Source organism: Aquila chrysaetos, chromosome 6 (genome assembly GCF_900496995.4).
Source record: "Aquila chrysaetos chrysaetos chromosome 6, bAquChr1.4, whole genome shotgun sequence".
NCBI classification, from domain to species: domain Eukaryota; kingdom Metazoa; phylum Chordata; class Aves; order Accipitriformes; family Accipitridae; genus Aquila; species Aquila chrysaetos.
In genome coordinates, this window is record NC_044009.1 from 7162390 (window position 1) to 7174699 (window position 12310).

The window sequence follows — 12310 nt, forward strand, 5'->3', positions numbered from 1 at the left end:
CCCCTGTATGATTAAAACTCTCTCTCCTATTGGAGGAGGTTTTTGACAGTTTCTATGCCTAAGACTTTAGGAACTCACAGTGATTTCCTAGAATCTTAAACTCCTGTTAAAAAATCTTGCCATACCACTACAGAGAGAGGAAAGAATCAAGAGTTTACTAGGAGTTTGATAGTCAGTGATGAAGAGGTTTTGAACAAGAGTGTTTACTAACTAACAACTCACTCGCTCATTTGCTCCCACACTATAGTTTGTTTGACCTCTCAAAACTTTTTTGGGGTAGGTAGTTCTTTGCTGGGTAAGAAATACAGAATTCAGAGAGTTTTCTCTTGGTAAAATTATAAGTCTCTTCATTTTTAAAGTTCAAAAAAATCCCGAGTGTTCCACATTCTTAACCAAGTTTTAGAAACTCTCTAAGGTTTAGTGTAGGTGAGGTGGTGATATTTACACTACTATTTTTACATTTGTAGTCAATGATAAAATATAAAATTTGTAATTATTAATTTTTTTTGTGGTATTAGTATTACTTAAGAACTCTACGTTAAGCTAGGTGAGTTTAGTTACACACAAAAAAGAGTTTCTTCAGGTGAGTTCTTAATACTCACAGAGCTTAAAAACTGCTAAGACTGTTACAGTTTGTGGGTTTTTTGGAAGAGTCCTATACTACAGTACAGAACTCGGTGTCCTTACAACTTTGAGTTAGATGCACTAGGTACACTCAAAGGTGAGAAGATGTTACGCTCACTCACTTAAACTCTGTGTAGTTTTTGGAGAGTTCTTTGAAGGCATTTTTTATGCCTAACAACCACATCAGCCTTTTTGTACCTTTGCAGTTCTGTTAGAGTTCCCAGTGTCACTTTTATGAGTTTTTACTTTAAGGAAGAAAGACGTTACAAAACCTCAGTTTGGGTTTTTAGCATTTTTGAGTTTGGTATTCCTTCAAAGCATGAGAGGCAGTTTTTGTAATGCTTTTTTCCTAACACTACACTACACTACAAAAAAAAAAAAAAAAAAAAGGCATGTAAAAGCTCAAAGACCTTTTTTGTGTGGGAGTAAGTCTCATTTTTTTTACAGCAGTATCACAAGCACCTTTTGTGGAGTTTGTTATGGTCAAGAGGTCTTTAGTTCTTTTTTGTATATTGTTACACAAAAACTAGCAAGCTCTACAGAACTGGAACTTGCACTAAGATACCTTTGGTTATACAAACAGTAAAGGTTTAAAAGGGGTACCGTCGGTTTGAGTGTACTCTTAAGTAAGCTTGCGCCCTGACCTGGTAACTGGTAAGGTTAAAAAAAACCACCTGCACTACTCGAGTAATATACAGCAGCACGTTACTACCTCTAATATTGCAATTAACGACACCTTAACATGTGGAAGACCTTACGCAAGTAAGTTTACATTGGTGTCCAAAGACCTTAGAGAGTAAAAAAGAAACCTGAAACTACGCACTGCACTTTAAAAAGCTTTTTTAGGTCCTAATGCACAGTTGTTAAACTACTGTTAAAAGGGTAAAGACCTGTTTGTGTGGGTCTTCAACTAAAGTGTAAAACCAGTGGGGTTTTTTTTAACAGGTCTTCCACACTCAGAAAGAACTCTATACACTTCTTAAAAAGACCCTGAGAAAACCTAAATGTAGTTTTACAGAAGCTAAAGGTCTTTATACACCAACTAAACCAGAAACCACTTCAGCTGAAGCGGTTTTGGCTTTGTTGGTGTATAAAGTGCAGTGGTTTACACTTTGTTTGTTAGACTGTAATGAACTTACTAAGAAGACCTTTAAGGTCTTTTTAAAAAATAAGGTAATAGAAAACATAACCTTTGAAGGTCTTCGAGACCTTCCAAAGTTTGTTTACAGTCAAACCAAGGTCTTGGAAGTTCAAAAGACCGTTCGAGAGCATGAAAACCGTTGGGTTTTAGTTGTTTTTTTTCTTAGAAAGTTCAACAAAACCAAAACCTAAACCTAAACACAAGGGCCTATGCTGTAATAATCAAAAGCAGTACTTGTAAAAGAGCTTGTCTTCTAGACTTTCTAAGGGAATTAACTTCTTAATAAGGTGTTTAAGTTCATTACAGGGCACACTATATAATAAAGGGCTTTTTTATTTTAAAAGGTATATTAAAAAAAGGTGGGTTTTTTTTAAGGTCTTTATAATAAAGGCCTTACCTTGTAACTAAGAAAACTCTGAAGTTTTCCAGACCTGTTCTTAACAAGACTCTAAAAGGTTTGTTACACACAGCTGGTGCTTTACATTCCTTAAGTGGTTTTAGGTTTAGATTTTGAGAGTCAAATGAGGTAAAAAACTTAGGTTTGGGAGTTATAGGGTCTTTGGTGTTTTTTTGTTTAAACAAAAAAACCCCAACAGTGTGAGGTCTGGAGTGTAAAAGCAAACTTATGCACTTACCTCTTGTATAGACCTTGTTTAGATCTAACTACATGTGAACTCAGGTGCTTCTAAGGTCTTAAAAGCACCTTAGAGGACGTTACAAAGTGTACAAAGGTGAAGTTACTGAACTGGTCAAATTTGTAGTGAAGAGGTTCAGGACCTCTTAAAGTTTGTAACTTTTCATGGTCTTTCTTTTTTCAAGGAAACCAAAAATTCTTACTTTTTTTTCCCCATTCTGTTTCAGTTACATGTCTTAACGCAAAGGAGACCTTTTAAGCTTGGTTGTAACAAGACACACAGAAACTTAAACAGGTGCAAAAACTGAAACTTTTTTTATACAGAAGTTCTTTGACCTACAGGTAAAACCTTTTTGGTTTAGAAGGTTAACCTTCTAACCCAAAGTTCTTGTTTTTGAAGTTCAACAGAAACTTTTCAGGTTTAACCTAAGATACATACATCACAGTTTTCTAATGAACAAGGCCAAAGGTCTTTGTGGAGGTTTAAGCAGTTCTTCCAAACTCCCAAAGAAGAAACTATCCTAAGAAAAACAGGATCTCTGCCAATGAACTTCGGAAGATTTTAAAAACAGTACAGTGTTAGAAGGAAAAAACCCTAAATCCTTGAACTGGGTATGGTAAAAGAAACGGTTTAGAAAACAAAAACAAGGTGTGGGTTTTTTGTTTGGTTTTATTTTTTTTTTTTTTTTTAAAGAACTTCCTCAGTCCTGATTGAAGTTAGTTGTTAGAGGTTCACGAACCTCTGTGCTGGGTTAAAGAATCCAGAAAAAAGTGGTTTGTTTTTTTTTTTCTTCCTTTCAACTACTGGAGCTTTCCAATTTTTATAAACCCAGTAATGTTTTAGGAAAGCAGAAAAATGAAAAAAAAAAAAGTTTCCTGAGTTCTTACAAGATCTTTCTTGTTTTCTAGTAGAAAAGAAAAAATTCAAACCTAAATTTTTTGTTTGTTCTGCTGCTTGTTTTTTAGTAGAAAAGAACAACAACACACCTCTTCAGGAGTGGGTTTTAGAGGAGAATTAAATTTTGCCAAGGTAGGTTTCAAGTCATGCAAGTTTGTGTAGTGGTTTAAAAACTTTGCAATATTTTCAAGTGTCTGTTTTGCTATGAGAGACTAAACCTTTTGGCATTTTCGAGTGTAAGTATTTTGTGTAACTTTTCTTCTTACTTAAAAAAAGTCTGACAAAGCTTTAGGAGTAAAGGTTTATCTTAAAAAGAAGAAAACTCTCTAATGAAGTTCAAGGTAACTAAAGGAACTTTTACTGTAAAGAAAACTTACAGTTAGAAAAGTAAAAAGTACTTCTTACCCTCTCCTAAGAAGTCTGTCAAAAAGAAAAGGTGTTGTGGGTTACTGCAAGTAAGTTCAGAAGAACTTTTTGGTAGAAAAAAGATCAGTTTTTAAAAGTTTTTTAAAAAAACTAATCTTTTTTCAGAAGAGCTTTTTGGTAGAACTTACTTGCAGTTAAGAAGAACTTTTTGTGGGAAAACTGCTTCAAAAAACTTAAAGATGAGGTAGAAGAAAAAAGTTCAAAACCTTTTAGAAGAATAATGACAAGAACTTCTCAAGAACTGTTTGAGATGTACTTGGGGTAAGAAGCTTCCTAACAAGGGGCCTAAAATCCATCATTAACTTGTTGAAAACTTTCATATTCTAAATTCTAAACAAAGAACGTAGACTACTGTAGTCTAAGCAGTAAGTTCTTAGGGCACCTTGAACTTTTTCTGTAGGCTCTGTTCTTTAACACAAAGTTTTAAACTGTGTTGTAAAGGAACTTCAAAAAAACCCCAGAAACAGCTGCCGCTTTTTGAAGAAAAAAAACTGGAAAGGAAAAAAGGTCTTGAAAATGGTAGAGAACCTTTTACTAGTTTTGAACCTTTCACTACTGAAAGTCCTTAAGGTTTCCTCCTTCCTCCTTAAGGTACACTTTTTTCACAAAAAAGGCATAGGGGTGTTTTTTTAAGGGGAAGGAGGCAGCAACCAATTTGAGTCTTGTTACTATTCTTCTGACAACTTCTTCAAGAAGGTCCTTAGGAGTACAGAGCTGTAGGTTTGAAGCTTCGGACCTTTGAGGCTTCACTTAGTACCAATTTACCTTCAACTTTCTTCAGGGAGTGGAAATTTTTTTTTTGGTGAAACTAACAAGTGTTTAACTTTCACTCCTAAAGTACTTTTTCATAATAAAGGAACTGACTTCTTATTTACACTTTAACTTACTTTTTAGTTTAAAGCATATATTTACACTATACACTTAACTAATACTGTTTATGTATAAATTTAACACCTCAAATTAAAGAAAGTTTTGTAGTAAACTTTTTAGTGTATGTAAATTATATACACTAAAAAGTTTAATACTTACTTTACATATACTAGAGTACACTGTATATGCTTTGTGTATAAAGAACTTTAAGTTAGTATATAATAATTAAAACTTAGATCTAAGTTTTAAAAGTATGCGGTGCTTGTGTAAATAATATATAGGTATTTTAGTAAAAAATACATTTCGTGTATATACAAAGTATTAATAATTTTAAAGTGTAAAGTACTTGTAAGTAAGTATAAGTGTAAAGTATTATAAGTAAAGATTACTTGTATATACAAGTTTATACACTTTACAGTAAAATGTATAAGTGTATAATTATACACTTAAAGTTAGTATACAATACTTAATATATTAAGTTATACTTACTTTATACAAATTAAGTATATACTTAACCTTAAATTACTTGTAAGATAAGTATACTTATACACTTTAACATTTATAAATTTATATAACTTTGCATACCTTATGAGTACTTTAAGTATAAAGTGCAGTACTGCACTTCAGTATATTTGATAAGTTTTATAATTTTACAATAAAGTATATATTATATATCTATAACTACTTTTTAAACTTAAGTTCCAACTAAAGTATTTAAAGAAGCATTATACTTAAGTATGTAAGTGTATATCTTATCTTAGTATCTATAATTAAAGTATAAGACTATATATTAAGATATTAAGTATATAGATATATTACATATACTTGTTAAAGTGTAACTTATAATAAGATATCTTATGATGTGGTATCTTAATATTATTATGATATACATCTTTTGTACTATCTTAATATCTTCTTAAGGTATATTATCTTTTATATCATATAAAGATATTTATATAAGTATATATCTTATAACTCAATATATCATAAGATATTATCTTATAATATCTTTAATATGATTAAAAAGATATTTATTTACTATCTTAATATCTTCTTATTAAGTGAGTTACAACTATACCTATAATCTTTATATATAAAGTTAGACACTTATGGTATCTTATAATCTTATATTTTATTAACTATATATAAACTTATAACTAATAAGTATATTATATAAGTATATTAGTCGCCATAATGTCTTATTTTATTAGGTATATATCATAAGATATATCTTATTATTAGTTATATATCTTTTCTTATATAGCATAAAGTATTATATCTTATCTTTGTTGTTATAAAAACAGAGTATAAGTATGTAAACAATGAAAGTATAACATTAATATATCTATGTATCTTATTTCATACTAAGTATCAGATATCATAGTAAACTTTATATAAGATATGATTTATAACTAATATACATCATATCTTATAACATTAAGAAATCTTAATGTTATAAGTAAAGATATCATCTTAGTGTATATATCCTAGGGTATATATACTATTATAAGATAAGATTATACATAGTGTATAATAATATGTAACAGGATATATCACATATCATCTTATATCCTAACACAAATAAGGTATCATAATAATATAATATCTGCTTATAAGTAGATAAGTATATATAGGGACAAGATATTATCTTTTATTATTAAAAAAGATTAATTTTATATAATATCTTATTTTATTTTTATTATTTAATATTTTATTACTACATATACACTTGTTACACACTGTAACAGACAGTTACAACTATTTTATGAGAGATACCTATTACAAGTAAGATATCATGATATAAATCTTTATATACATCTTATATGATAAGGTATACACTTAAGTGTATACCTTATCATATATCTTGTCTCTCATACATATCTTATATCTTTATAATAAGATATTATCTTATATAAGTACAATATACTTGTACGTACCTATGTAATATAGCTAAGGTAAGTAGGAGATATAATTATAAGGTACTTACCTAGGTATACACTTTTATATCTTATTGAGTATACATAAATAATAAGATATATTAAAATACGTACTTATAAGATAGATATCTTATCATCTTAGATACATAATAAATATATCTAAGACAGATATAAGTACATAACCTTAAGATACAAGGTATCTATAAGTATATAACATAAAAGATAGATATCTACTTTATTTTATCTACAAGTATACACTCATAAGATAACTTAGATATATCTTTCTACCTAATTTTATACTTATCTAAGTGCATACTTACTATATCTGTCATCTTATAACTTTATAAGATATCTATGATAGATATCATCATAGATAAGGTATAATTATTCTTATGTACTTATATTATCTAAATCTAAACATTGTTTATCATAAGATTTATTGTTATAATATCTTATGACTTATCTATCTTAATATCTAACAGATATCTAAGTACATATATAAGTACATATCTTATAACTTAAAATAAGTACATAGATATATACATAATGTAAGTATACACTTAGATAATGTAAGTTCTTAGATACCTAGGTATCTAAGAACTTAGATCAGTATATACCAAAGTTATATACTATACTATCTTAGATAGATATGATAGGTATACCTGTCTAAGGACTTATATACACAACTTATACTATATGATCATACTAACGTATATCTAAGTGTATACTATCTATAACATAAGTATAAACTAAGTAATGTTCTTATATCATATCTAAGTTACTATAGATATATAGTAATGATATAAAATCTTAGTATACACTTTAGTTCTTAGATGAGTATATACTAATCATGATAAGATAACTTAGATATGATAGTATATACTTAACTTCAGTATATACTAAAATTATCTTATGATATTATATACTAAAGTTAGGTATATACTACTGATAGTATACGCTTTATATAGGTAAATAAGTTGTTTCATATATATCTATACACTATCTACCTAAGTTACATAAGTACACTGAGTATAATTTTATAACAGCATGTATCATATCTTAGTATACACTTTTATATCATATCTAAGTATAACTTAAGTATAACTTTATACTTGATATATCTATTACTTATGCTATATATCTAACTTATATACTTAGTATACACATATCTTAAGTACACACTAAGTATATATGTCTAAGTATACACTTATGTTCTTAGTACATACCTATATATATACTAAGTACTTAGTATACTATACTAAGTACATATCTAAGTTAGTTTATACTAAGTAACATTCTTATGAAAATATACTAAGAACTTATATCTAAGTTCTTATGTTATATGTTATATAGTGTCCAAGTTATAACTTAGATAGGTATATACCTACTAAGTTATACTTAGATATGATAAGTAGTGTATATATACTTACATACTACTATGTATCTAGGTGTATGTTAATATATCATTATACAAAGATATAACATAAGACCTTTTAGTATACACTAAAAGTTAGCATATATCATAACTAGTATATATCTAAGATAGAAGTTTAATCTATTAAGTAATGTTTTTGTATCTGTTATAAAATGTACTTTTAGTATATACTAACTTATAAGTTTAATAAGTAATGTATATATACGGAGATCTTAGTATATATAGATAGATACTAAATCTTTATTTTAGTATATACCTAAGTTATACTAACACTTAAGTTAGTATATACTACTAAATCATCATAAGTTGGTAGTATATAAATACATTATTAAACAAATATAATTTCCTAATAGTTATATACCTATTAAAGTTGTATACTACTATTAATGTACATTAAGTGTATATATAAAACTTAGTGAAGTGTATATATAAAACTTAGTGTAACTTAGTAGATCTTAAATACAAAGTATTAGATAAACTATCAGATAATGTAATTTAGATTATATCTAGTAGTATATCAACCTAATTAGATAATCTAAGTAGTATATACTTAGTATAAAGTAAGTTAGTATATACCTATCAGAATTTAAATTATACTCTTGTAAAGTTATTATCTAATACTTAGATAAGAATGATAGATTATATAAGTGACTCTAATTAGATAGTGTATTTTAGATTATAAAAGTTTTAGATAAGAGTATATCTTTTATATACTACTAACTTAGATATCTATTAAAAGTTTTATATACTCTCTAAGATATTAAGTAAGACACCTTAGATTATATAAGAGTATAAGGTATAAATCTATCACTTATATAGAGATATGCACTTAGATTTATATAAGTATGTATCTAAAAAAAGTACAAGTTATATACTCAGATAGATATTAGATAGTAGATAGATATATACTTATAAGAAGGTATATATCTGATAGTATTAGATTCTATGAAAATATATACTTAGTAGATAGATTTATAATCTAAGATAGTTTATTGGGTTTGTGTGGCAAGGTTTTGGTAGTGGGGGGGGGGTGTTACAGGGGTGGCTTCTGTGAGAAGCTGCTGGAAGCTTCCCCCGTGTCCGACAGAGCCAATACCAGCCGGCTCTAAGACGGACCTGCCGCTGGCCAAGGCCGGGCCCAGCAGCGATAGCGGTAACGCCTCTGTGATAACATTTTTAAGAAGGGAAGAAAAGTTGGGACAGACAGAAAACGGCAGCCGGAGAGAGGAGTGAGAACATGTAAGAGAAACAGCCCTGCAGACCCCCAGGTCAGTGCAGAAGGAGGGGAGGAGATGCTCCAGGCGCCGGAGCAGATTCCCCTGCAGCCCGTGGGGAAGACCACGGTGAGGCAGGCTGTCCTGTCCCCCTGCAGTCCATGGAGGTCCACGCTGGAGCAGACATCCACCTGTAGCCCGGGGAGGACCCCACGCCGGAGCAGGGGGATGCCCGAAGGAGGCTGTGACCCCGTGGGAACCCCATGCTGGAGCAGGCTCCTGGCAGGACCTGCGGATCTGTGGAGAGAGGAGCCCACGGAGCAGGTTTTCTGGCAGGACTTGTGACCCCGTGGGGGACCCACGCTGGAGCAGTGTGCTCCTGAAGGACTGCACGCCGTGGAAAGGACCCACGCTGGAGCAGTTCGTGAAGAACTGCAGCCCGTGGGAAGGACCCACGTTGGAGAAGTTCGTGGAGGACTGTCTCCCGTGGGAGGGACCCCACGCTGGAGCAGGGGAAGAGTGTGATGAGTCCTGCCCCTGAGGAGGATGAAGTGGCAGAGACAACGTGTGATGAATTGACCATAAGCCCCATCCCTGTCCACCTGCGCTGCTGGGGGGGCGAGGTAGAGAATCCAGGAGTGAAGTTGTGCCCGGGAAGAAGGGAGGGGTGGAGGGGAAGGTGTTTTGAGATTTGGTTTTATTCCTCATTATACTACTCTGGTTGATTGGCAATAAATTAAGTTAATTTTCCCCAAGTTGAGTCTGTTTTGCCTGTGACGGTAATTGGTTGAGTGATCTCTCCCGGTCTTTATCTTGACTCATGAGCCTTTTGTTATATTTTTCTCTCCCCTGTCCCACTGAGGGTGGGATGGGGAAGTGATAGAACAGCTTTAGTGGGGACCTGGCATTCAGTCAGGGTTAACCCATGACAGAGAGATAAGACTATAACTTAGTATTAGATAGATTGTGTGTATATAGCACAGTATTACATAGATTGTGTATATATCTGATAGTATTAGATTCTACAAAAATATATCTATCTTACATTATAAATCTATCTACTAAGTATAAGACTAACTTAGTATTAGATAGATTGTATATATCTGATAGTATTTGATAGATTGTGTATATGTGTGATAGTATTAGATTGTGTCTATATCTGACAATATTAGATACAATGTACATATATCTGACAGTATTAGATAGATTGTATATATATATATGATAGTATTAGATTCTACGAAAATATATCAGATTATAAATCTATCTACTAAGTATAAGACTAACTTAGTATTAGATAGATTGTATATATCTGATAGCATTTGATAGATTGTGTGTATATCTGACAGTATTTGATAGATTCTATGAAAATATATACTTAGTAGATAGATTTATAAACTAAGATAGATAAGAGTATCAGATATATACACAATCTAATTCTAAGTCATACTCTTATCTATCTTAGATTTATAATCTATCTACTATGAGGTATATATACACAATCTATCTAATACTATCAGATATATACACTATCTATCTGAGAGTATAAGGTATCTATCTATAGATTTATACCATAGTATAAGATATAAAATATTTAAAATTTATACTTTACCTTTTAAGTATACTTATATATCTTCTTTTATAATCTAACACTAAGGATATGTTACCATATCCTTATGATATATATCTTATCTTAGATAATTATACTATACTAACCGTTAATATTAGTGTACTAAGATTATAGTATACTCTACCTAATACTCTAATCTATTATCCTATATACTTATGATACACTCTAACTTTAAAGTTTATACAGTTCGTAGCATACTATACTAAGATATTGACAGAGTAGTATATAAGTTATATAACAGCAGCTTAGTGTATATAATCTGTAAAGTTTATGCTATCTGATACTTCTTTAGGATATAAAACGTTACACATCATCTTATTACACTAATACTGTATATTTGATAGATATATTGTAAAATATTAAAACTGTAAAAGACATACTTTGTATACTTATACCTTGTAAAGTTTACAGTTTAGAAAATTTTCTAAACTGTAAACTTTACATACTTGGGTCTAGATGAAGTAAACTGTATACAGTAAATTAAGTAATAACTTTGTGCTTAGTCCTTAGATTAAAAGTACTATATCAAAGTATAAAGTTCTATTTACTTAATTTTTCATACTTGTGTGTATATATATACAAGCATGAAAATTTAAGTATAGTTTTCTTTTATATAGTTTTTATTTTTAAGTTAGGTCTATATAACTTAGTTTATGTATAGATAAACTAGGTAGAGTAAACTTTCTAGGAAAAAAGCATGTATCATAAAGTATACTTTTTACTTTTAGTAACTATATCTATCTATTATAATGTACAATATATTTATAGAACTTAATAAATAGTTTACTTAAAGGAAAACTACATATAAAGGTAGACTGAAGATACACTTAAATACCTATTACTGAAATTATAGTTAAAGTTTAAAAGTAGTATACTAAAAAGTTTTCTTTTAAATGAACTTATACTGTAAGTAAAGACAACTCACTCCATATTACACTACTAGCTTATATATAACTTAGGCACAGGCAGACATAGACAGATATCCAAGTATAAAAAAAAGTAGTATAAATTTTGGGCTTTAAAAAACCTCCTTTTAAAAAAAAAAAAAGGCAGGTTCAGAAGCCTAATCTCTTTTCTTATTAAAAAAAATTTTTAATAAAACTTATAGTGTTCTTTGTTGTTCTTTATGCTGCAAAATAAAAAAAAAAGATGAAAAAATTTTTTATTTATTTTCTCTGCAGCAAAATGACTTCTAAAATCTTATCCACCTCCAATCTACCTCTGATTAATAACGTTTAAGCATTGTAAAAACTTTTGAAGGCTGACAATAGCCATTCCCACCTCCTCCGCACCCACCCACCTTGCATTTTACGATGCCTCTGACCCGCAGCTCCTGCCCTGTCCGACAGCTCCAGGCACCAGACATCCCCTTCCCCGAGTTACCACCGATACAGACTAGCATCTCCCCGGCCCAGCCCCCCCTGACAGAAGGCGGCCGCCGCCACCTCCAAAAAGCGGTGGCCCGGTTCCTGCAGGCATCGCCAGGGCGCAGCTTTCCAGA